Raw genomic sequence first — 25123 nt, forward strand, 5'->3', positions numbered from 1 at the left:
TCTCTGTCTCTCTGTCTCTATGTCTGGTTCTCCGTCTCTCTGTCTCTCTGTCTCTATGTCTGGTTCTCTGTCTCTCTGTCTCTATGTCTGGTTCTCTGTCTCTCTGTCTCTATGTCTGGTTCTCTGTCTCTCTGTCTCTATGTCTGGTTCTCTGTCTCTCTGTCTCTATGTCTGGTTCTCTGTCTCTCTGTCTCTATGTCTGGTTCTCTGTCTCTCTGTCTCTCTGTCTGGTTCTCTGTCTCTCTGTCTCTATGTCTGGTTCTCCGTCTCTCTGTCTCTCTGTCTCTATGTCTGGTTCTCTGTCTCTCTGTCTCTATGTCTGGTTCTCCGTCTCTCTGTCTCTATGTCTGGTTCTCTGTCTCTCTGTCTCTCTGTCTCTATGTCTGGTTCTCTGTCTCTCTGTCTCTGTGTCTCTGTCTCTGTCTCTATGTCTGTCTCTCTGTCTCTCTGTCTCTATGTCTGGTTCTCCGTCTCTCTGTCTCTCTGTCTCTATGTCTGGTTCTCTGTCTCTCTGTCTCTCTGTCTGGTTCTCTGGTTCTCTGTCTCTATGTCTGGTTCTCTGTCGCTCTGTCTCTCTGTCTGGTTCTCTGTCTCTCTGTCTCTATGTCTGGTTCTCTGTCTCTCTGTCTCTATGTCTGGTTCTCCGTCTCTCTGTCTCTCTGTCTCTATGTCTGGTTCTCTGTCTCTCTGTCTCTCTGTCTGGTTCTCTGGTTCTCTGTCTCTATGTCTGGTTCTCTGTCTCTCTGTCTCTATGTCTGGTTCTCTGTCTCTCTGTCTCTCTGTCTCTATGTCTGGTTCTCTGTCTCTCTGTCTCTGTGTCTCTGTCTCTGTCTCTATGTCTGGTTCTCTGTCTCTCTGTCTGGTTCTCTGTCTCTCTGTCTCTGTGTCTCTGTCTCTGTCTCTATGTCTGGTTCTCTGTCTCTATGTCTGGTTCTCTGTCTCTCTGTCTGGTTCTCTGTCTCTCTGTCTGGTTCTCTGTCTCTCTGTCTCTATGTCTGGTTCTCCGTCTCTCTGTCTCTGTCTCTATGTCTATGTCTGGTTCTCTGGTTCTCTGTCTCTATGTCTGGTTCTCCGTCTCTCTGTCTCTGTCTCTATGTCTATGTCTGGTTCTCTGGTTCTCTGTCTCTATGTCTGGTTCTCTGTCTCTCTGTCTCTATGTCTGGTTCTCTGTCTCTCTGTCTCTATGTCTGGTTCTCTGTCTCTCTGTCTCTATGTCTGGTTCTCTGTCTCTATGTCTGGTTCTCTATGTCTGGTTCTCCATCTCTCTGTCTCTATGTCTATGTCTGGTTCTCTGTCTCTCTGTCTGGTTCTCTGGCTCTCTGTCTGGTTCTCTGTCTCTGTCTCTATGTCTCTATGTCTGGTTCTCCGTCTCTCTGTCTCTGTCTCTATGTCTATGTCTGGTTCTCTGTCTCTCTGTCTGGTTCTCTGTCTCTATGTCTGGTTCTCTGTCTCTCTGTCTCTATGTCTGGTTCTCTGTCTCTCTGTCTCTCTGTCTCTCTGTCTCTATGTCTGGTTCTCTGTCTCTCTGTCTCTATGTCTGGTTCTCTGTCTCTCTGTCTGGTTCTCTGTCTCTCTGTCTCTATGTCTGGTTCTCTGTCTCTCTGTCTCTATGTCTGGTTCTCCGTCTCTCTGTCTCTCTGTCTCTATGTCTGTCTCTCTGTCTCTCTGTCTCTATGTCTGGTTCTCCGTCTCTCTGTCTCTCTGTCTCTATGTCTGTCTCTCTGTCTCTCTGTCTCTATGTCTGGTTCTCTGTCTCTCTGTCTCTCTGTCTGGTTCTCTGGTTCTCTGTCTCTATGTCTGGTTCTCTGTCTCTCTGTCTCTCTGTCTGGTTCTCTGTCTCTCTGTCTCTATGTCTGGTTCTCTGTCTCTCTGTCTCTCTGTCTCTATGTCTGGTTCTCAGTCTCTCTGTCTCTGTGTCTCTGTCTCTGTCTCTATGTCTGGTTCTCTGTCTCTCTGTCTGGTTCTCTGTCTCTCTGTCTCTATGTCTGGTTCTCCGTCTCTCTGTCTCTGTCTCTATGTCTATGTCTGGTTCTCTGGTTCTCTGTCTCTATGTCTGGTTCTCTGTCTCTCTGTCTCTATGTCTGGTTCTCTGTCTCTCTGTCTCTATGTCTGGTTCTCTGTCTCTCTGTCTCTATGTCTGGTTCTCTGTCTCTCTGTCTCTATGTCTGGTTCTCTGTCTCTATGTCTGGTTCTCTATGTCTGGTTCTCCATCTCTCTGTCTCTATGTCTATGTCTGGTTCTCTGTCTCTCTGTCTGGTTCTCTGGCTCTCTGTCTGGTTCTCTGTCTCTCTGTCTGGTTCTCTGGCTCTCTGTCTGGTTCTCTGTCTCTGTCTCTATGTCTCTATGTCTGGTTCTCTGTCTCTATGTCTCTATGTCTGGTTCTCCGTCTCTCTGTCTCTGTCTCTATGTCTATGTCTGGTTCTCTGTCCCTCTGTCTGGTTCTCTGTCTCTATGTCTGGTTCTCTGTCTCTCTGTCTCTATGTCTGGTTCTCTGTCTCTCTGTCTGGTTCTCTGTCTCTCTGTCTCTGTGTCTCTGTCTCTGTCTCTATGTCTGGTTCTCTGTCTCTATGTCTGGTTCTCTGTCTCTCTGTCTGGTTCTCTGTCTCTCTGTCTGGTTCTCTGTCTCTCTGTCTCTATGTCTGGTTCTCCGTCTCTCTGTCTCTGTCTCTATGTCTATGTCTGGTTCTCTGGTTCTCTGTCTCTATGTCTGGTTCTCTGTCTCTCTGTCTCTATGTCTGGTTCTCTGTCTCTCTGTCTCTATGTCTGGTTCTCTGTCTCTCTGTCTCTATGTCTGGTTCTCTGTCTCTCTGTCTCTATGTCTGGTTCTCTGTCTCTATGTCTGGTTCTCTATGTCTGGTTCTCCATCTCTCTGTCTCTATGTCTATGTCTGGTTCTCTGTCTCTCTGTCTGGTTCTCTGGCTCTCTGTCTGGTTCTCTGGCTCTCTGTCTGGTTCTCTGTCTCTGTCTCTATGTCTCTATGTCTGGTTCTCCGTCTCTCTGTCTCTGTCTCTATGTCTATGTCTGGTTCTCTGTCTCTCTGTCTGGTTCTCTGTCTCTATGTCTGGTTCTCTGTCTCTCTGTCTCTATGTCTGGTTCTCTGTCTCTCTGTCTCTCTGTCTCTCTGTCTCTATGTCTGGTTCTCTGTCTCTCTGTCTCTATGTCTGGTTCTCTGTCTCTCTGTCTGGTTCTCTGTCTCTCTGTCTCTATGTCTGGTTCTCTGTCTCTCTGTCTCTATGTCTGGTTCTCCGTCTCTCTGTCTCTCTGTCTCTATGTCTGTCTCTCTGTCTCTCTGTCTCTATGTCTGGTTCTCCGTCTCTCTGTCTCTCTGTCTCTATGTCTGTCTCTCTGTCTCTCTGTCTCTATGTCTGGTTCTCTGTCTCTCTGTCTCTCTGTCTGGTTCTCTGGTTCTCTGTCTCTATGTCTGGTTCTCTGTCTCTCTGTCTCTCTGTCTGGTTCTCTGTCTCTCTGTCTCTATGTCTGGTTCTCTGTCTCTCTGTCTCTCTGTCTCTATGTCTGGTTCTCTGTCTCTCTGTCTCTATGTCTGGTTCTCTGTCTCTCTGTCTCTATGTCTGGTTCTCTGTCTCTCTGTCTCTATGTCTGGTTCTCTGTCTCTCTGTCTCTATGTCTGGTTCTCTGTCTCTATGTCTGGTTCTCTATGTCTGGTTCTCCATCTCTCTGTCTCTATGTCTATGTCTGGTTCTCTGTCTCTCTGTCTGGTTCTCTGGCTCTCTGTCTGGTTCTCTGTCTCTCTGTCTGGTTCTCTGGCTCTCTGTCTGGTTCTCTGTCTCTGTCTCTATGTCTCTATGTCTGGTTCTCTGTCTCTATGTCTCTATGTCTGGTTCTCCGTCTCTCTGTCTCTGTCTCTATGTCTATGTCTGGTTCTCTGTCTCTCTGTCTGGTTCTCTGTCTCTATGTCTGGTTCTCTGTCTCTCTGTCTCTATGTCTGGTTCTCTGTCTCTCTGTCTCTATGTCTGGTTCTCTGTCTCTCTGTCTCTCTGTCTCTCTGTCTCTATGTCTGGTTCTCTGTCTCTATGTCTGGTTCTCTCTCTCTCTGTCTCTATGTCTGGTTCTCTGTCTCTCTGTCTCTATGTCTGGTTCTCTGTCTCTCTGTCTCTATGTCTGGTTCTCTCTCTCTCTGTCTCTATGTCTGGTTCTCTGTCTCTCTGTCTCTATGTCTGGTTCTCTGTCTCTCTGTCTCTATGTCTGGTTCTCTGTCTCTCTGTCTCTGTGTCTCTGTCTCTGTCTCTATGTCTGGTTCTCTGTCTCTCTGTCTCTATGTCTGGTTCTCCGTCTCTCTGTCTCTGTCTCTATGTCTATGTCTGGTTCTCTGTCTCTCTGTCTCTATGTCTGGTTCTCTGTCTCTCTGTCTCTATGTCTGGTTCTCTGTCTCTCTGTCTCTCTGTCTGGTTCTCTGGTTCTCTGTCTCTATGTCTGTCTCTCTGTCTCTATGTCTGGTTCTCCGTCTCTCTGTCTCTCTGTCTCTATGTCTGGTTCTCTGTCTCTCTGTCTCTCTGTCTGGTTCTCTGGTTCTCTGTCTCTATGTCTGGTTCTCTGTCTCTCTGTCTCTATGTCTGGTTCTCTGTCTCTCTGTCTCTCTGTCTCTATGTCTGGTTCTCTGTCTCTCTGTCTCTGTGTCTCTGTCTCTGTCTCTATGTCTGGTTCTCTGTCTCTCTGTCTGGTTCTCTGTCTCTCTGTCTCTGTGTCTGGTTCTCTGTCTCTATGTCTGGTTCTCTGTCTCTCTGTCTGGTTCTCTGTCTCTCTGTCTGGTTCTCTGTCTCTCTGTCTCTATGTCTGGTTCTCCGTCTCTCTGTCTCTGTCTCTATGTCTATGTCTGGTTCTCTGGTTCTCTGTCTCTATGTCTGGTTCTCTGTCTCTCTGTCTCTATGTCTGGTTCTCTGTCTCTCTGTCTCTATGTCTGGTTCTCTGTCTCTCTGTCTCTATGTCTGGTTCTCTGTCTCTCTGTCTCTATGTCTGGTTCTCTGTCTCTATGTCTGGTTCTCTATGTCTGGTTCTCCATCTCTCTGTCTCTATGTCTATGTCTGGTTCTCTGTCTCTCTGTCTGGTTCTCTGGCTCTCTGTCTGGTTCTCTGTCTCTGTCTCTATGTCTCTATGTCTGGTTCTCCGTCTCTCTGTCTCTGTCTCTATGTCTATGTCTGGTTCTCTGTCTCTCTGTCTGGTTCTCTGTCTCTATGTCTGGTTCTCTGTCTCTCTGTCTCTATGTCTGGTTCTCTGTCTCTCTGTCTCTCTGTCTCTCTGTCTCTATGTCTGGTTCTCTGTCTCTCTGTCTCTATGTCTGGTTCTCTGTCTCTCTGTCTGGTTCTCTGTCTCTCTGTCTCTATGTCTGGTTCTCTGTCTCTCTGTCTCTATGTCTGGTTCTCCGTCTCTCTGTCTCTCTGTCTCTATGTCTGTCTCTCTGTCTCTCTGTCTCTATGTCTGGTTCTCCGTCTCTCTGTCTCTCTGTCTCTATGTCTGTCTTTCTGTCTCTCTGTCTCTATGTCTGGTTCTCTGTCTCTCTGTCTCTCTGTCTGGTTCTCTGGTTCTCTGTCTCTATGTCTGGTTCTCTGTCTCTCTGTCTCTCTGTCTGGTTCTCTGTCTCTCTGTCTCTATGTCTGGTTCTCTGTCTCTCTGTCTCTCTGTCTCTATGTCTGGTTCTCTGTCTCTCTGTCTCTGTGTCTCTGTCTCTGTCTCTATGTCTGGTTCTCTGTCTCTCTGTCTGGTTCTCTGTCTCTCTGTCTCTATGTCTGGTTCTCCGTCTCTCTGTCTCTGTCTCTATGTCTATGTCTGGTTCTCTGGTTCTCTGTCTCTATGTCTGGTTCTCTGTCTCTCTGTCTCTATCTCTGGTTCTCTGTCTCTCTGTCTCTATGTCTGGTTCTCTGTCTCTCTGTCTCTATGTCTGGTTCTCTGTCTCTCTGTCTCTATGTCTGGTTCTCTGTCTCTATGTCTGGTTCTCTATGTCTGGTTCTCCATCTCTCTGTCTCTATGTCTATGTCTGGTTCTCTGTCTCTCTGTCTGGTTCTCTGGCTCTCTGTCTGGTTCTCTGTCTCTCTGTCTGGTTCTCTGGCTCTCTGTCTGGTTCTCTGTCTCTGTCTCTATGTCTCTATGTCTGGTTCTCTGTCTCTATGTCTCTATGTCTGGTTCTCCGTCTCTCTGTCTCTGTCTCTATGTCTATGTCTGGTTCTCTGTCTCTCTGTCTGGTTCTCTGTCTCTATGTCTGGTTCTCTGTCTCTCTGTCTCTATGTCTGGTTCTCTGTCTCTCTGTCTGGTTCTCTGTCTCTCTGTCTCTGTGTCTCTGTCTCTGTCTCTATGTCTGGTTCTCTGTCTCTATGTCTGGTTCTCTGTCTCTCTGTCTGGTTCTCTGTCTCTCTGTCTGGTTCTCTGTCTCTCTGTCTCTATGTCTGGTTCTCAGTCTCTCTGTCTCTGTCTCTATGTCTATGTCTGGTTCTCTGGTTCTCTGTCTCTATGTCTGGTTCTCTGTCTCTCTGTCTCTATGTCTGGTTCTCTGTCTCTCTGTCTCTATGTCTGGTTCTCTGTCTCTCTGTCTCTATGTCTGGTTCTCTGTCTCTCTGTCTCTATGTCTGGTTCTCTGTCTCTCTGTCTCTATGTCTGGTTCTCTGTCTCTATGTCTGGTTCTCTATGTCTGGTTCTCCATCTCTCTGTCTCTATGTCTATGTCTGGTTCTCTGTCTCTCTGTCTGGTTCTCTGGCTCTCTGTCTGGTTCTCTGTCTCTCTGTCTGGTTCTCTGGCTCTCTGTCTGGTTCTCTGTCTCTGTCTCTATGTCTCTATGTCTGGTTCTCTGTCTCTATGTCTCTATGTCTGGTTCTCCGTCTCTCTGTCTCTGTCTCTATGTCTATGTCTGGTTCTCTGTCTCTCTGTCTGGTTCTCTGTCTCTATGTCTGGTTCTCTGTCTCTCTGTCTCTATGTCTGGTTCTCTGTCTCTATGTCTGGTTCTCTGTCTCTCTGTCTCTCTGTCTCTATGTCTGGTTCTCTGTCTCTATGTCTGGTTCTCTCTCTCTCTGTCTCTATGTCTGGTTCTCTGTCTCTCTGTCTCTATGTCTGGTTCTCTGTCTCTCTGTCTCTATGTCTGGTTCTCTCTCTCTCTGTCTCTATGTCTGGTTCTCTGTCTCTCTGTCTCTATGTCTGGTTCTCTGTCTCTCTGTCTCTATGTCTGGTTCTCTGTCTCTCTGTCTCTGTGTCTCTGTCTCTGTCTCTATGTCTGGTTCTCTGTCTCTATGTCTGGTTCTCCGTCTCTCTGTCTCTGTCTCTATGTCTATGTCTGGTTCTCTGTCTCTCTGTCTCTATGTCTGGTTCTCTGTCTCTCTGTCTCTATGTCTGGTTCTCTGTCTCTCTGTCTCTCTGTCTGGTTCTCTGGTTCTCTGTCTCTATGTCTGTCTCTCTGTCTCTATGTCTGGTTCTCCGTCTCTCTGTCTCTCTGTCTCTATGTCTGGTTCTCTGTCTCTCTGTCTCTCTGTCTGGTTCTCTGGTTCTCTGTCTCTATGTCTGGTTCTCTGTCTCTCTGTCTCTATGTCTGGTTCTCTGTCTCTCTGTCTCTCTGTCTCTATGTCTGGTTCTCTGTCTCTCTGTCTCTGTGTCTCTGTCTCTGTCTCTATGTCTGGTTCTCTGTCTCTCTGTCTGGTTCTCTGTCTCTCTGTCTCTGTGTCTCTGTCTCTGTCTCTATGTCTGGTTCTCTGTCTCTATGTCTGGTTCTCTGTCTCTCTGTCTGGTTCTCTGTCTCTCTGTCTGGTTCTCTGTCTCTCTGTCTCTATGTCTGGTTCTCCGTCTCTCTGTCTCTATGTCTGGTTCTCTGTCTCTCTGTCTCTATGTCTGGTTCTCTGTCTCTCTGTCTCTATGTCTGGTTCTCTGTCTCTCTGTCTCTATGTCTGGTTCTCTGTCTCTCTGTCTCTATGTCTGGTTCTCTGTCTCTATGTCTGGTTCTCTATGTCTGGTTCTCCATCTCTCTGTCTCTATGTCTATGTCTGGTTCTCTGTCTCTCTGTCTGGTTCTCTGGCTCTCTGTCTGGTTCTCTGGCTCTCTGTCTGGTTCTCTGTCTCTGTCTCTATGTCTCTATGTCTGGTTCTCTGTCTCTATGTCTCTATGTCTGGTTCTCCGTCTCTCTGTCTCTGTCTCTATGTCTATGTCTGGTTCTCTGTCTCTCTGTCTGGTTCTCTGTCTCTATGTCTGGTTCTCTGTCTCTCTGTCTCTATGTCTGGTTCTCTGTCTCTCTGTCTCTATGTCTGGTTCTCTGTCTCTCTGTCTCTCTGTCTCTCTGTCTCTATGTCTGGTTCTCTGTCTCTATGTCTGGTTCTCTCTCTCTCTGTCTCTATGTCTGGTTCTCTGTCTCTCTGTCTCTATGTCTGGTTCTCTGTCTCTCTGTCTCTATGTCTGGTTCTCTCTCTCTCTGTCTCTATGTCTGGTTCTCTGTCTCTCTGTCTCTATGTCTGGTTCTCTGTCTCTCTGTCTCTATGTCTGGTTCTCTGTCTCTCTGTCTCTGTGTCTCTGTCTCTGTCTCTATGTCTGGTTCTCTGTCTCTCTGTCTCTATGTCTGGTTCTCCGTCTCTCTGTCTCTGTCTCTATGTCTATGTCTGGTTCTCTGTCTCTCTGTCTCTATGTCTGGTTCTCTGTCTCTCTGTCTCTATGTCTGGTTCTCTGTCTCTCTGTCTCTCTGTCTGGTTCTCTGGTTCTCTGTCTCTATGTCTGTCTCTCTGTCTCTATGTCTGGTTCTCCGTCTCTCTGTCTCTCTGTCTCTATGTCTGGTTCTCTGTCTCTCTGTCTCTCTGTCTGGTTCTCTGGTTCTCTGTCTCTATGTCTGGTTCTCTGTCTCTCTGTCTCTATGTCTGGTTCTCTGTCTCTCTGTCTCTCTGTCTCTATGTCTGGTTCTCTGTCTCTCTGTCTCTGTGTCTCTGTCTCTGTCTCTATGTCTGGTTCTCTGTCTCTCTGTCTGGTTCTCTGTCTCTCTGTCTCTGTGTCTCTGTCTCTGTCTCTATGTCTGGTTCTCTGTCTCTATGTCTGGTTCTCTGTCTCTCTGTCTGGTTCTCTGTCTCTCTGTCTGGTTCTCTGTCTCTCTGTCTCTATGTCTGGTTCTCCGTCTCTCTGTCTCTGTCTCTATGTCTATGTCTGGTTCTCTGGTTCTCTGTCTCTATGTCTGGTTCTCTGTCTCTCTGTCTCTATGTCTGGTTCTCTGTCTCTCTGTCTCTATGTCTGGTTCTCTGTCTCTCTGTCTCTATGTCTGGTTCTCTGTCTCTCTGTCTCTATGTCTGGTTCTCTGTCTCTATGTCTGGTTCTCTATGTCTGGTTCTCCATCTCTCTGTCTCTATGTCTATGTCTGGTTCTCTGTCTCTCTGTCTGGTTCTCTGGCTCTCTGTCTGGTTCTCTGTCTCTGTCTCTATGTCTCTATGTCTGGTTCTCCGTCTCTCTGTCTCTGTCTCTATGTCTATGTCTGGTTCTCTGTCTCTCTGTCTGGTTCTCTGTCTCTATGTCTGGTTCTCTGTCTCTCTGTCTCTATGTCTGGTTCTCTGTCTCTCTGTCTCTCTGTCTCTCTGTCTCTATGTCTGGTTCTCTGTCTCTCTGTCTCTATGTCTGGTTCTCTGTCTCTCTGTCTGGTTCTCTGTCTCTCTGTCTCTATGTCTGGTTCTCTGTCTCTCTGTCTCTATGTCTGGTTCTCCGTCTCTCTGTCTCTCTGTCTCTATGTCTGTCTCTCTGTCTCTCTGTCTCTATGTCTGGTTCTCCGTCTCTCTGTCTCTCTGTCTCTATGTCTGTCTTTCTGTCTCTCTGTCTCTATGTCTGGTTCTCTGTCTCTCTGTCTCTCTGTCTGGTTCTCTGGTTCTCTGTCTCTATGTCTGGTTCTCTGTCTCTCTGTCTCTCTGTCTGGTTCTCTGTCTCTCTGTCTCTATGTCTGGTTCTCTGTCTCTCTGTCTCTCTGTCTCTATGTCTGGTTCTCTGTCTCTCTGTCTCTGTGTCTCTGTCTCTGTCTCTATGTCTGGTTCTCTGTCTCTATGTCTGGTTCTCTGTCTCTCTGTCTCTATGTCTGGTTCTCTGTCTCTCTGTCTCTATGTCTGGTTCTCTGTCTCTATGTCTGGTTCTCTATGTCTGGTTCTCCATCTCTCTGTCTCTATGTCTATGTCTGGTTCTCTGTCTCTCTGTCTGGTTCTCTGGCTCTCTGTCTGGTTCTCTGTCTCTCTGTCTGGTTCTCTGGCTCTCTGTCTGGTTCTCTGTCTCTGTCTCTATGTCTCTATGTCTGGTTCTCTGTCTCTATGTCTCTATGTCTGGTTCTCCGTCTCTCTGTCTCTGTCTCTATGTCTATGTCTGGTTCTCTGTCTCTCTGTCTGGTTCTCTGTCTCTATGTCTGGTTCTCTGTCTCTCTGTCTCTATGTCTGGTTCTCTGTCTCTCTGTCTGGTTCTCTGTCTCTCTGTCTCTGTGTCTCTGTCTCTGTCTCTATGTCTGGTTCTCTGTCTCTATGTCTGGTTCTCTGTCTCTCTGTCTGGTTCTCTGTCTCTCTGTCTGGTTCTCTGTCTCTCTGTCTCTATGTCTGGTTCTCAGTCTCTCTGTCTCTGTCTCTATGTCTATGTCTGGTTCTCTGGTTCTCTGTCTCTATGTCTGGTTCTCTGTCTCTCTGTCTCTATGTCTGGTTCTCTGTCTCTCTGTCTCTATGTCTGGTTCTCTGTCTCTCTGTCTCTATGTCTGGTTCTCTGTCTCTATGTCTGGTTCTCTATGTCTGGTTCTCCATCTCTCTGTCTCTATGTCTATGTCTGGTTCTCTGTCTCTCTGTCTGGTTCTCTGGCTCTCTGTCTGGTTCTCTGGCTCTCTGTCTGGTTCTCTGTCTCTGTCTCTATGTCTCTATGTCTGGTTCTCCGTCTCTCTGTCTCTGTCTCTATGTCTATGTCTGGTTCTCTGTCTCTCTGTCTGGTTCTCTGTCTCTATGTCTGGTTCTCTGTCTCTCTGTCTCTATGTCTGGTTCTCTGTCTCTCTGTCTCTCTGTCTCTCTGTCTCTCTGTCTCTATGTCTGGTTCTCTGTCTCTCTGTCTCTATGTCTGGTTCTCTGTCTCTCTGTCTGGTTCTCTGTCTCTCTGTCTCTATGTCTGGTTCTCTGTCTCTCTGTCTCTATGTCTGGTTCTCCGTCTCTCTGTCTCTCTGTCTCTATGTCTGTCTCTCTGTCTCTCTGTCTCTATGTCTGGTTCTCCGTCTCTCTGTCTCTCTGTCTCTATGTCTGTCTCTCTGTCTCTCTATCTCTATGTCTGGTTCTCTGTCTCTCTGTCTCTCTGTCTGGTTCTCTGGTTCTCTGTCTCTATGTCTGGTTCTCTGTCTCTCTGTCTCTCTGTCTGGTTCTCTGTCTCTCTGTCTCTATGTCTGGTTCTCTGTCTCTCTGTCTCTCTGTCTCTATGTCTGGTTCTCTGTCTCTCTGTCTCTGTGTCTCTGTCTCTGTCTCTATGTCTGGTTCTCTGTCTCTCTGTCTCTATGTCTGGTTCTCTGTCTCTCTGTCTCTATGTCTGGTTCTCTGTCTCTCTGTCTCTATGTCTGGTTCTCTGTCTCTCTGTCTCTATGTCTGGTTCTCTGTCTCTATGTCTGGTTCTCTATGTCTGGTTCTCCATCTCTCTGTCTCTATGTCTATGTCTGGTTCTCTGTCTCTCTGTCTGGTTCTCTGGCTCTCTGTCTGGTTCTCTGTCTCTCTGTCTGGTTCTCTGGCTCTCTGTCTGGTTCTCTGTCTCTGTCTCTATGTCTCTATGTCTGGTTCTCTGTCTCTATGTCTCTATGTCTGGTTCTCCGTCTCTCTGTCTCTGTCTCTATGTCTATGTCTGGTTCTCTGTCTCTCTGTCTGGTTCTCTGTCTCTATGTCTGGTTCTCTGTCTCTCTGTCTCTATGTCTGGTTCTCTGTCTCTCTGTCTCTATGTCTGGTTCTCTGTCTCTCTGTCTCTCTGTCTCTCTGTCTCTATGTCTGGTTCTCTGTCTCTATGTCTGGTTCTCTCTCTCTCTGTCTCTATGTCTGGTTCTCTGTCTCTCTGTCTCTATGTCTGGTTCTCTGTCTCTCTGTCTCTATGTCTGGTTCTCTCTCTCTCTGTCTCTATGTCTGGTTCTCTGTCTCTCTGTCTCTATGTCTGGTTCTCTGTCTCTCTGTCTCTATGTCTGGTTCTCTGTCTCTCTGTCTCTGTGTCTCTGTCTCTGTCTCTATGTCTGGTTCTCTGTCTCTCTGTCTCTATGTCTGGTTCTCCGTCTCTCTGTCTCTGTCTCTATGTCTATGTCTGGTTCTCTGTCTCTCTGTCTCTATGTCTGGTTCTCTGTCTCTCTGTCTCTATGTCTGGTTCTCTGTCTCTCTGTCTCTCTGTCTGGTTCTCTGGTTCTCTGTCTCTATGTCTGTCTCTCTGTCTCTATGTCTGGTTCTCCGTCTCTCTGTCTCTCTGTCTCTATGTCTGGTTCTCTGTCTCTCTGTCTCTCTGTCTGGTTCTCTGGTTCTCTGTCTCTATGTCTGGTTCTCTGTCTCTCTGTCTCTATGTCTGGTTCTCTGTCTCTCTGTCTCTCTGTCTCTATGTCTGGTTCTCTGTCTCTCTGTCTCTGTGTCTCTGTCTCTGTCTCTATGTCTGGTTCTCTGTCTCTCTGTCTGGTTCTCTGTCTCTCTGTCTCTGTGTCTGGTTCTCTGTCTCTATGTCTGGTTCTCTGTCTCTCTGTCTGGTTCTCTGTCTCTCTGTCTGGTTCTCTGTCTCTCTGTCTCTATGTCTGGTTCTCCGTCTCTCTGTCTCTGTCTCTATGTCTATGTCTGGTTCTCTGGTTCTCTGTCTCTATGTCTGGTTCTCTGTCTCTCTGTCTCTATGTCTGGTTCTCTGTCTCTCTGTCTCTATGTCTGGTTCTCTGTCTCTCTGTCTCTATGTCTGGTTCTCTGTCTCTCTGTCTCTATGTCTGGTTCTCTGTCTCTATGTCTGGTTCTCTATGTCTGGTTCTCCATCTCTCTGTCTCTATGTCTATGTCTGGTTCTCTGTCTCTCTGTCTGGTTCTCTGGCTCTCTGTCTGGTTCTCTGTCTCTGTCTCTATGTCTCTATGTCTGGTTCTCCGTCTCTCTGTCTCTGTCTCTATGTCTATGTCTGGTTCTCTGTCTCTCTGTCTGGTTCTCTGTCTCTATGTCTGGTTCTCTGTCTCTCTGTCTCTATGTCTGGTTCTCTGTCTCTCTGTCTCTCTGTCTCTCTGTCTCTATGTCTGGTTCTCTGTCTCTCTGTCTCTATGTCTGGTTCTCTGTCTCTCTGTCTGGTTCTCTGTCTCTCTGTCTCTATGTCTGGTTCTCTGTCTCTCTGTCTCTATGTCTGGTTCTCCGTCTCTCTGTCTCTCTGTCTCTATGTCTGTCTCTCTGTCTCTCTGTCTCTATGTCTGGTTCTCCGTCTCTCTGTCTCTCTGTCTCTATGTCTGTCTTTCTGTCTCTCTGTCTCTATGTCTGGTTCTCTGTCTCTCTGTCTCTCTGTCTGGTTCTCTGGTTCTCTGTCTCTATGTCTGGTTCTCTGTCTCTCTGTCTCTCTGTCTGGTTCTCTGTCTCTCTGTCTCTATGTCTGGTTCTCTGTCTCTCTGTCTCTCTGTCTCTATGTCTGGTTCTCTGTCTCTCTGTCTCTGTGTCTCTGTCTCTGTCTCTATGTCTGGTTCTCTGTCTCTCTGTCTGGTTCTCTGTCTCTCTGTCTCTATGTCTGGTTCTCCGTCTCTCTGTCTCTGTCTCTATGTCTATGTCTGGTTCTCTGGTTCTCTGTCTCTATGTCTGGTTCTCTGTCTCTCTGTCTCTATCTCTGGTTCTCTGTCTCTCTGTCTCTATGTCTGGTTCTCTGTCTCTCTGTCTCTATGTCTGGTTCTCTGTCTCTCTGTCTCTATGTCTGGTTCTCTGTCTCTATGTCTGGTTCTCTATGTCTGGTTCTCCATCTCTCTGTCTCTATGTCTATGTCTGGTTCTCTGTCTCTCTGTCTGGTTCTCTGGCTCTCTGTCTGGTTCTCTGTCTCTCTGTCTGGTTCTCTGGCTCTCTGTCTGGTTCTCTGTCTCTGTCTCTATGTCTCTATGTCTGGTTCTCTGTCTCTATGTCTCTATGTCTGGTTCTCCGTCTCTCTGTCTCTGTCTCTATGTCTATGTCTGGTTCTCTGTCTCTCTGTCTGGTTCTCTGTCTCTATGTCTGGTTCTCTGTCTCTCTGTCTCTATGTCTGGTTCTCTGTCTCTCTGTCTGGTTCTCTGTCTCTCTGTCTCTGTGTCTCTGTCTCTGTCTCTATGTCTGGTTCTCTGTCTCTATGTCTGGTTCTCTGTCTCTCTGTCTGGTTCTCTGTCTCTCTGTCTGGTTCTCTGTCTCTCTGTCTCTATGTCTGGTTCTCAGTCTCTCTGTCTCTGTCTCTATGTCTATGTCTGGTTCTCTGGTTCTCTGTCTCTATGTCTGGTTCTCTGTCTCTCTGTCTCTATGTCTGGTTCTCTGTCTCTCTGTCTCTATGTCTGGTTCTCTGTCTCTCTGTCTCTATGTCTGGTTCTCTGTCTCTCTGTCTCTATGTCTGGTTCTCTGTCTCTCTGTCTCTATGTCTGGTTCTCTGTCTCTATGTCTGGTTCTCTATGTCTGGTTCTCCATCTCTCTGTCTCTATGTCTATGTCTGGTTCTCTGTCTCTCTGTCTGGTTCTCTGGCTCTCTGTCTGGTTCTCTGTCTCTCTGTCTGGTTCTCTGGCTCTCTGTCTGGTTCTCTGTCTCTGTCTCTATGTCTCTATGTCTGGTTCTCTGTCTCTATGTCTCTATGTCTGGTTCTCCGTCTCTCTGTCTCTGTCTCTATGTCTATGTCTGGTTCTCTGTCTCTCTGTCTGGTTCTCTGTCTCTATGTCTGGTTCTCTGTCTCTCTGTCTCTATGTCTGGTTCTCTGTCTCTCTGTCTCTATGTCTGGTTCTCTGTCTCTCTGTCTCTCTGTCTCTATGTCTGGTTCTCTGTCTCTATGTCTGGTTCTCTCTCTCTCTGTCTCTATGTCTGGTTCTCTGTCTCTCTGTCTCTATGTCTGGTTCTCTGTCTCTCTGTCTCTATGTCTGGTTCTCTCTCTCTCTGTCTCTATGTCTGGTTCTCTGTCTCTCTGTCTCTATGTCTGGTTCTCTGTCTCTCTGTCTCTATGTCTGGTTCTCTGTCTCTCTGTCTCTGTGTCTCTGTCTCTGTCTCTATGTCTGGTTCTCTGTCTCTATGTCTGGTTCTCCGTCTCTCTGTCTCTGTCTCTATGTCTATGTCTGGTTCTCTGTCTCTCTGTCTCTATGTCTGGTTCTCTGTCTCTCTGTCTCTATGTCTGGTTCTCTGTCTCTCTGTCTCTCTGTCTGGTTCTCTGGTTCTCTGTCTCTATGTCTGTCTCTCTGTCTCTATGTCTGGTTCTCCGTCTCTCTGTCTCTCTGTCTCTATGTCTGGTTCTCTGTCTCTCTGTCTCTCTGTCTGGTTCTCTGGTTCTCTGTCTCTATGTCTGGTTCTCTGTCTCTCTGTCTCTATGTCTGGTTCTCTGTCTCTCTGTCTCTCTGTCTCTATGTCTGGTTCTCTGTCTCTCTGTCTCTGTGTCTCTGTCTCTGTCTCTATGTCTGGTTCTCTGTCTCTCTGTCTGGTTCTCTGTCTCTCTGTCTCTGTGTCTCTGTCTCTGTCTCTATGTCTGGTTCTCTGTCTCTATGTCTGGTTCTCTGTCTCTCTGTCTGGTTCTCTGTCTCTCTGTCTGGTTCTCTGTCTCTCTGTCTCTATGTCTGGTTCTCCGTCTCTCTGTCTCTATGTCTGGTTCTCTGTCTCTCTGTCTCTATGTCTGGTTCTCTGTCTCTCTGTCTCTATGTCTGGTTCTCTGTCTCTCTGTCTCTATGTCTGGTTCTCTGTCTCTCTGTCTCTATGTCTGGTTCTCTGTCTCTATGTCTGGTTCTCTATGTCTGGTTCTCCATCTCTCTGTCTCTATGTCTATGTCTGGTTCTCTGTCTCTCTGTCTGGTTCTCTGGCTCTCTGTCTGGTTCTCTGGCTCTCTGTCTGGTTCTCTGTCTCTGTCTCTATGTCTCTATGTCTGGTTCTCTGTCTCTATGTCTCTATGTCTGGTTCTCCGTCTCTCTGTCTCTGTCTCTATGTCTATGTCTGGTTCTCTGTCTCTCTGTCTGGTTCTCTGTCTCTATGTCTGGTTCTCTGTCTCTCTGTCTCTATGTCTGGTTCTCTGTCTCTCTGTCTCTATGTCTGGTTCTCTGTCTCTCTGTCTCTCTGTCTCTCTGTCTCTATGTCTGGTTCTCTGTCTCTATGTCTGGTTCTCTCTCTCTCTGTCTCTATGTCTGGTTCTCTGTCTCTCTGTCTCTATGTCTGGTTCTCTGTCTCTCTGTCTCTATGTCTGGTTCTCTCTCTCTCTGTCTCTATGTCTGGTTCTCTGTCTCTCTGTCTCTATGTCTGGTTCTCTGTCTCTCTGTCTCTATGTCTGGTTCTCTGTCTCTCTGTCTCTGTGTCTCTGTCTCTGTCTCTATGTCTGGTTCTCTGTCTCTCTGTCTCTATGTCTGGTTCTCCGTCTCTCTGTCTCTGTCTCTATGTCTATGTCTGGTTCTCTGTCTCTCTGTCTCTATGTCTGGTTCTCTGTCTCTCTGTCTCTATGTCTGGTTCTCTGTCTCTCTGTCTCTCTGTCTGGTTCTCTGGTTCTCTGTCTCTATGTCTGTCTCTCTGTCTCTATGTCTGGTTCTCCGTCTCTCTGTCTCTCTGTCTCTATGTCTGGTTCTCTGTCTCTCTGTCTCTCTGTCTGGTTCTCTGGTTCTCTGTCTCTATGTCTGGTTCTCTGTCTCTCTGTCTCTATGTCTGGTTCTCTGTCTCTCTGTCTCTCTGTCTCTATGTCTGGTTCTCTGTCTCTCTGTCTCTGTGTCTCTGTCTCTGTCTCTATGTCTGGTTCTCTGTCTCTCTGTCTGGTTCTCTGTCTCTCTGTCTCTGTGTCTCTGTCTCTGTCTCTATGTCTGGTTCTCTGTCTCTATGTCTGGTTCTCTGTCTCTCTGTCTGGTTCTCTGTCTCTCTGTCTGGTTCTCTGTCTCTCTGTCTCTATGTCTGGTTCTCCGTCTCTCTGTCTCTGTCTCTATGTCTATGTCTGGTTCTCTGGTTCTCTGTCTCTATGTCTGGTTCTCTGTCTCTCTGTCTCTATGTCTGGTTCTCTGTCTCTCTGTCTCTATGTCTGGTTCTCTGTCTCTATGTCTGGTTCTCTGTCTCTCTGTCTCTATGTCTGGTTCTCTGTCTCTATGTCTGGTTCTCTATGTCTGGTTCTCCATCTCTCTGTCTCTATGTCTATGTCTGGTTCTCTGTCTCTCTGTCTGGTTCTCTGGCTCTCTGTCTGGTTCTCTGTCTCTGTCTCTATGTCTCTATGTCTGGTTCTCCGTCTCTCTGTCTCTGTCTCTATGTCTATGTCTGGTTCTCTGTCTCTCTGTCTGGTTCTCTGTCTCTATGTCTGGTTCTCTGTCTCTCTGTCTCTATGTCTGGTTCTCTGTCTCTCTGTCTCTCTGTCTCTCTGTCTCTATGTCTGGTTCTCTGTCTCTCTGTCTCTATGTCTGGTTCTCTGTCTCTCTGTCTGGTTCTCTGTCTCTCTGTCTCTATGTCTGGTTCTCTGTCTCTCTGTCTCTATGTCTGGTTCTCCGTCTCTCTGTCTCTCTGTCTCTATGTCTGTCTCTCTGTCTCTCTGTCTCTATGTCTGGTTCTCCGTCTCTCTGTCTCTCTGTCTCTATGTCTGTCTTTCTGTCTCTCTGTCTCTATGTCTGGTTCTCTGTCTCTCTGTCTCTCTGTCTGGTTCTCTGGTTCTCTGTCTCTATGTCTGGTTCTCTGTCTCTCTGTCTCTCTGTCTGGTTCTCTGTCTCTCTGTCTCTATGTCTGGTTCTCTGTCTCTCTGTCTCTCTGTCTCTATGTCTGGTTCTCTGTCTCTCTGTCTCTGTGTCTCTGTCTCTGTCTCTATGTCTGGTTCTCTGTCTCTCTGTCTGGTTCTCTGTCTCTCTGTCTCTATGTCTGGTTCTCTGTCTCTCTGTCTCTATCTCTGGTTCTCTGTCTCTCTGTCTCTATGTCTGGTTCTCTGTCTCTCTGTCTCTATGTCTGGTTCTCTGTCTCTCTGTCTCTATGTCTGGTTCTCTGTCTCTATGTCTGGTTCTCTATGTCTGGTTCTCCATCTCTCTGTCTCTATGTCTATGTCTGGTTCTCTGTCTCTCTGTCTGGTTCTCTGGCTCTCTGTCTGGTTCTCTGTCTCTCTGTCTGGTTCTCTGGCTCTCTGTCTGGTTCTCTGTCTCTGTCTCTATGTCTCTATGTCTGGTTCTCTGTCTCTATGTCTCTATGTCTGGTTCTCCGTCTCTCTGTCTCTGTCTCTATGTCTATGTCTGGTTCTCTGTCTCTCTGTCTGGTTCTCTGTCTCTATGTCTGGTTCTCTGTCTCTCTGTCTCTATGTCTGGTTCTCTGTCTCTCTGTCTGGTTCTCTGTCTCTCTGTCTCTGTGTCTCTGTCTCTGTCTCTATGTCTGGTTCTCTGTCTCTATGTCTGGTTCTCTGTCTCTCTGTCTGGTTCTCTGTCTCTCTGTCTGGTTCTCTGTCTCTCTGTCTCTATGTCTGGTTCTCAGTCTCTCTGTCTCTGTCTCTATGTCTATGTCTGGTTCTCTGGTTCTCTGTCTCTATGTCTGGTTCTCTGTCTCTCTGTCTCTATGTCTGGTTCTCTGTCTCTCTGTCTCTATGTCTGGTTCTCTGTCTCTCTGTCTCTATGTCTGGTTCTCTGTCTCTCTGTCTCTATGTCTGGTTCTCTGTCTCTCTGTCTCTATGTCTGGTTCTCTGTCTCTATGTCTGGTTCTCTATGTCTGGTTCTCCATCTCTCTGTCTCTATGTCTATGTCTGGTTCTCTGTCTCTCTGTCTGGTTCTCTGGCTCTCTGTCTGGTTCTCTGTCTCTCTGTCTGGTTCTCTGGCTCTCTGTCTGGTTCTCTGTCTCTGTCTCTATGTCTCTATGTCTGGTTCTCTGTCTCTATGTCTCTATGTCTGGTTCTCCGTCTCTCTGTCTCTGTCTCTATGTCTATGTCTGGTTCTCTGTCTCTCTGTCTGGTTCTCTGTCTCTATGTCTGGTTCTCTGTCTCTCTGTCTCTATGTCTGGTTCTCTGTCTCTCTGTCTCTATGTCTGGTTCTCTGTCTCTCTGTCTCTCTGTCTCTATGTCTGGTTCTCTGTCTCTATGTCTGGTTCTCTCTCTCTCTGTCTCTATGTCTGGTTCTCTGTCTCTCTGTCTCTATGTCTGGTTCTCTGTCTCTCTGTCTCTATGTCTGGTTCTCTCTCTCTCTGTCTCTATGTCTGGTTCTCTGTCTCTCTGTCTCTATGTCTGGTTCTCTGTCTCTCTGTCTCTATGTCTGGTTCTCTGTCTCTCTGTCTCTGTGTCTCTGTCTCTGTCTCTATGTCTGGTTCTCTGTCTCTCTGTCTCTATGTCTGGTTCTCCGTCTCTCTGTCTCTGTCTCTATGTCTATGTCTGGTTCTCTGTCTCTCTGTCTCTATGTCTGGTTCTCTGTCTCTCTGTCTCTATGTCTGGTTCTCTGTCTCTCTGTCTCTCTGTCTGGTTCTCTGGTTCTCTGTCTCTATGTCTGTCTCTCTGTCTCTATGTCTGGTTCTCCGTCTCTCTGTCTCTCTGTCTCTATGTCTGGTTCTCTGTCTCTCTGTCTCTCTGTCTGGTTCTCTGGTTCTCTGTCTCTATGTCTGGTTCTCTGTCTCTCTGTCTCTATGTCTGGTTCTCTGTCTCTCTGTCTCTGTGTCTCTGTCTCTGTCTCTATGTCTGGTTCTCTGTCTCTCTGTCTGGTTCTCTGTCTCTCTGTCTCTGTGTCTCTGTCTCTGTCTCTATGTCTGGTTCTCTGTCTCTATGTCTGGTTCTCTGTCTCTCTGTCTGGTTCTCTGTCTCTCTGTCTGGTTCTCTGTCTCTCTGTCTCTATGTCTGGTTCTCCGTCTCTCTGTCTCTATGTCTGGTTCTCTGTCTCTCTGTCTCTATGTCTGGTTCTCTGTCTCTCTGTCTCTATGTCTGGTTCTCTGTCTCTCTGTCTCTATGTCTGGTTCTCTGTCTCTCTGTCTCTATGTCTGGTTCTCTGTCTCTATGTCTGGTTCTCTATGTCTGGTTCTCCATCTCTCTGTCTCTATGTCTATGTCTGGTTCTCTGTCTCTCTGTCTGGTTCTCTGGCTCTCTGTCTGGTTCTCTGTCTCTCTGTCTGGTTCTCTGGCTCTCTGTCTGGTTCTCTGTCTCTGTCTCTATGTCTCTATGTCTGGTTCTCTGTCTCTATGTCTCTATGTCTGGTTCTCCGTCTCTCTGTCTCTGTCTCTTTGTCTATGTCTGGTTCTCTGTCTCTCTGTCTGGTTCTCTGTCTCTATGTCTGGTTCTCTGTCTCTCTGTCTCTATGTCTGGTTCTCTGTCTCTCTGTCTCTATGTCTGGTTCTCTGTCTCTCTGTCTCTCTGTCTCTCTGTCTCTATGTCTGGTTCTCTGTCTCTATGTCTGGTTCTCTCTCTCTCTGTCTCTATGTCTGGTTCTCTGTCTCTCTGTCTCTATGTCTGGTTCTCTGTCTCTCTGTCTCTATGTCTGGTTCTCTCTCTCTCTGTCTCTATGTCTGGTTCTCTGTCTCTCTGTCTCTATGTCTGGTTCTCTGTCTCTCTGTCTCTATGTCTGGTTCTCTGTCTCTCTGTCTCTGTGTCTCTGTCTCTGTCTCTATGTCTGGTTCTCTGTCTCTCTGTCTCTATGTCTGGTTCTCCGTCTCTCTGTCTCTGTCTCTATGTCTATGTCTGGTTCTCTGTCTCTCTGTCTCTATGTCTGGTTCTCTGTCTCTCTGTCTCTATGTCTGGTTCTCTGTCTCTCTGTCTCTCTGTCTGGTTCTCTGGTTCTCTGTCTCTATGTCTGTCTCTCTGTCTCTATGTCTGGTTCTCCGTCTCTCTGTCTCTCTGTCTCTATGTCTGGTTCTCTGTCTCTCTGTCTCTCTGTCTGGTTCTCTGGTTCTCTGTCTCTATGTCTGGTTCTCTGTCTCTCTGTCTCTCTGTCTCTATGTCTGGTTCTCTGTCTCTCTGTCTCTGTGTCTCTGTCTCTGTCTCTATGTCTGGTTCTCTGTCTCTCTGTCTGGTTCTCTGTCTCTCTGTCTCTGTGTCTCTGTCTCTGTCTCTATGTCTGGTTCTCTGTCTCTATGTCTGGTTCTCTGTCTCTCTGTCTGGTTCTCTGTCTCTCTGTCTGGTTCTCTGTCTCTCTGTCTGGTTCTCTGTCTCTCTGTCTCTATGTCTGGTTCTCCGTCTCTCTGTCTCTATGTCTGGTTCTCTGTCTCTCTGTCTCTATGTCTGGTTCTCTGTCTCTCTGTCTCTATGTCTGGTTCTCTGTCTCTCTGTCTCTATGTCTGGTTCTCTGTCTCTCTGTCTCTATGTCTGGTTCTCTGTCTCTATGTCTGGTTCTCTATGTCTGGTTCTCCATCTCTCTGTCTCTATGTCTATGTCTGGTTCTCTGTCTCTCTGTCTGGTTCTCTGGCTCTCTGTCTGGTTCTCTGTCTCTCTGTCTGGTTCTCTGGCTCTCTGTCTGGTTCTCTGTCTCTGTCTCTATGTCTCTATGTCTGGTTCTCTGTCTCTATGTCTCTATGTCTGGTTCTCCGTCTCTCTGTCTCTGTCTCTTTGTCTATGTCTGGTTCTCTGTCTCTCTGTCTGGTTCTCTGTCTCTATGTCTGGTTCTCTGTCTCTCTGTCTCTATGTCTGGTTCTCTGTCTCTCTGTCTCTATGTCTGGTTCTCTGTCTCTCTGTCTCTCTGTCTCTCTGTCTCTATGTCTGGTTCTCTGTCTCTATGTCTGGTTCTCTCTCTCTCTGTCTCTATGTCTGGTTCTCTGTCTCTCTGTCTCTATGTCTGGTTCTCTGTCTCTCTGTCTCTATGTCTGGTTCTCTCTCTCTCTGTCTCTATGTCTGGTTCTCTGTCTCTCTGTCTCTATGTCTGGTTCTCTGTCTCTCTGTCTCTATGTCTGGTTCTCTGTCTCTCTGTCTCTGTGTCTCTGTCTCTGTCTCTATGTCTGGTTCTCTGTCTCTCTGTCTCTATGTCTGGTTCTCCGTCTCTCTGTCTCTGTCTCTATGTCTATGTCTGGTTCTCTGTCTCTCTGTCTCTATGTCTGGTTCTCTGTCTCTCTGTCTCTATGTCTGGTTCTCTGTCTCTCTGTCTCTCTGTCTGGTTCTCTGGTTCTCTGTCTCTATGTCTGTCTCTCTGTCTCTATGTCTGGTTCTCCGTCTCTCTGTCTCTCTGTCTCTATGTCTGGTTCTCTGTCTCTCTGTCTCTCTGTCTGGTTCTCTGGTTCTCTGTCTCTATGTCTGGTTCTCTGTCTCTCTGTCTCTCTGTCTCTATGTCTGGTTCTCTGTCTCTCTGTCTCTGTGTCTCTGTCTCTGTCTCTATGTCTGGTTCTCTGTCTCTCTGTCTGGTTCTCTGTCTCTCTGTCTCTGTGTCTCTGTCTCTGTCTCTATGTCTGGTTCTCTGTCTCTATGTCTGGTTCTCTGTCTCTCTGTCTGGTTCTCTGTCTCTCTGTCTGGTTCTCTGTCTCTCTGTCTCTATGTCTGGTTCTCCGTCTCTCTGTCTCTGTCTCTATGTCTATGTCTGGTTCTCTGGTTCTCTGTCTCTATGTCTGGTTCTCTGTCTCTCTGTCTCTATGTCTGGTTCTCTGTCTCTCTGTCTCTATGTCTGGTTCTCTGTCTCTCTGTCTCTATGTCTGGTTCTCTGTCTCTCTGTCTCTATGTCTGGTTCTCTGTCTCTATGTCTGGTTCTCTATGTCTGGTTCTCCATCTCTCTGTCTCTATGTCTATGTCTGGTTCTCTGTCTCTCTGTCTGGTTCTCTGGCTCTCTGTCTGGTTCTCTGTCTCTGTCTCTATGTCTCTATGTCTGGTTCTCCGTCTCTCTGTCTCTGTCTCTATGTCTATGTCTGGTTCTCTGTCTCTCTGTCTGGTTCTCTGTCTCTATGTCTGGTTCTCTGTCTCTCTGTCTCTATGTCTGGTTCTCTGTCTCTCTGTCTCTCTGTCTCTCTGTCTCTATGTCTGGTTCTCTGTCTCTCTGTCTCTATGTCTGGTTCTCTGTCTCTCTGTCTGGTTCTCTGTCTCTCTGTCTCTATGTCTGGTTCTCTGTCTCTCTGTCTCTATGTCTGGTTCTCCGTCTCTCTGTCTCTCTGTCTCTATGTCTGTCTCTCTGTCTCTCTGTCTCTATGTCTGGTTCTCCGTCTCTCTGTCTCTCTGTCTCTATGTCTGTCTCTCTGTCTCTCTGTCTCTATGTCTGGTTCTCTGTCTCTCTGTCTCTCTGTCTGGTTCTCTGGTTCTCTGTCTCTATGTCTGGTTCTCTGTCTCTCTGTCTCTCTGTCTGGTTCTCTGTCTCTCTGTCTCTATGTCTGGTTCTCTGTCTCTCTGTCTCTCTGTCTCTATGTCTGGTTCTCTGTCTCTCTGTCTCTGTGTCTCTGTCTCTGTCTCTATGTCTGGTTCTCTGTCTCTCTGTCTGGTTCTCTGTCTCTCTGTCTCTATGTCTGGTTCTCCGTCTCTCTGTCTCTGTCTCTATGTCTATGTCTGGTTCTCTGGTTCTCTGTCTCTATGTCTGGTTCTCTGTCTCTCTGTCTCTCTGTCTGGTTCTCTGGTTCTCTGTCTCTATGTCTGGTTCTCTGTCTCTCTGTCTCTCTGTCTGGTTCTCTGTCTCTCTGTCTCTATGTCTGGTTCTCTGTCTCTCTGTCTCTCTGTCTCTATGTCTGGTTCTCTGTCTCTCTGTCTCTGTGTCTCTGTCTCTGTCTCTATGTCTGGTTCTCTGTCTCTCTGTCTGGTTCTCTGTCTCTCTGTCTCTATGTCTGGTTCTCCGTCTCTCTGTCTCTGTCTCTATGTCTATGTCTGGTTCTCTGGTTCTCTGTCTCTATGTCTGGTTCTCTGTCTCTCTGTCTCTATCTCTGGTTCTCTGTCTCTCTGTCTCTATGTCTGGTTCTCTGTCTCTCTGTCTCTATGTCTGGTTCTCTGTCTCTCTGTCTCTATGTCTGGTTCTCTGTCTCTATGTCTGGTTCTCTATGTCTGGTTCTCCATCTCTCTGTCTCTATGTCTATGTCTGGTTCTCTGTCTCTCTGTCTGGTTCTCTGGCTCTCTGTCTGGTTCTCTGTCTCTCTGTCTGGTTCTCTGGCTCTCTGTCTGGTTCTCTGTCTCTGTCTCTATGTCTCTATGTCTGGTTCTCTGTCTCTATGTCTCTATGTCTGGTTCTCCGTCTCTCTGTCTCTGTCTCTATGTCTATGTCTGGTTCTCTGTCTCTCTGTCTGGTTCTCTGTCTCTATGTCTGGTTCTCTGTCTCTCTGTCTCTATGTCTGGTTCTCTGTCTCTCTGTCTGGTTCTCTGTCTCTCTGTCTCTGTGTCTCTGTCTCTGTCTCTATGTCTGGTTCTCTGTCTCTATGTCTGGTTCTCTGTCTCTCTGTCTGGTTCTCTGTCTCTCTGTCTGGTTCTCTGTCTCTCTGTCTCTATGTCTGGTTCTCAGTCTCTCTGTCTCTGTCTCTATGTCTATGTCTGGTTCTCTGGTTCTCTGTCTCTATGTCTGGTTCTCTGTCTCTCTGTCTCTATGTCTGGTTCTCTGTCTCTCTGTCTCTATGTCTGGTTCTCTGTCTCTCTGTCTCTATGTCTGGTTCTCTGTCTCTCTGTCTCTATGTCTGGTTCTCTGTCTCTCTGTCTCTATGTCTGGTTCTCTGTCTCTATGTCTGGTTCTCTATGTCTGGTTCTCCATCTCTCTGTCTCTATGTCTATGTCTGGTTCTCTGTCTCTCTGTCTGGTTCTCTGGCTCTCTGTCTGGTTCTCTGTCTCTCTGTCTGGTTCTCTGGCTCTCTGTCTGGTTCTCTGTCTCTGTCTCTATGTCTCTATGTCTGGTTCTCTGTCTCTATGTCTCTATGTCTGGTTCTCCGTCTCTCTGTCTCTGTCTCTATGTCTATGTCTGGTTCTCTGTCTCTCTGTCTGGTTCTCTGTCTCTATGTCTGGTTCTCTGTCTCTCTGTCTCTATGTCTGGTTCTCTGTCTCTCTGTCTCTATGTCTGGTTCTCTGTCTCTCTGTCTCTCTGTCTCTATGTCTGGTTCTCTGTCTCTATGTCTGGTTCTCTCTCTCTCTGTCTCTATGTCTGGTTCTCTGTCTCTCTGTCTCTATGTCTGGTTCTCTGTCTCTCTGTCTCTATGTCTGGTTCTCTCTCTCTCTGTCTCTATGT

General features: G+C 47.3%; 1 protein-coding gene across 1 annotated transcript in view; it reads right to left on the reverse strand.

Moving 5' to 3' along the window:
* LOC106604872 (short transient receptor potential channel 7) overlaps positions 1–25123 on the reverse strand; it is a 74191-nt gene that overhangs the window by 3339 nt on the left and 45729 nt on the right. The gene's annotated exons all lie outside the window — the stretch shown is intronic.

Source organism: Salmo salar, chromosome 05 (assembly GCF_965601325.2).
Source record: "Salmo salar chromosome 05, fSalSal1, whole genome shotgun sequence".
Lineage (NCBI taxonomy): Eukaryota > Metazoa > Chordata > Actinopteri > Salmoniformes > Salmonidae > Salmo > Salmo salar.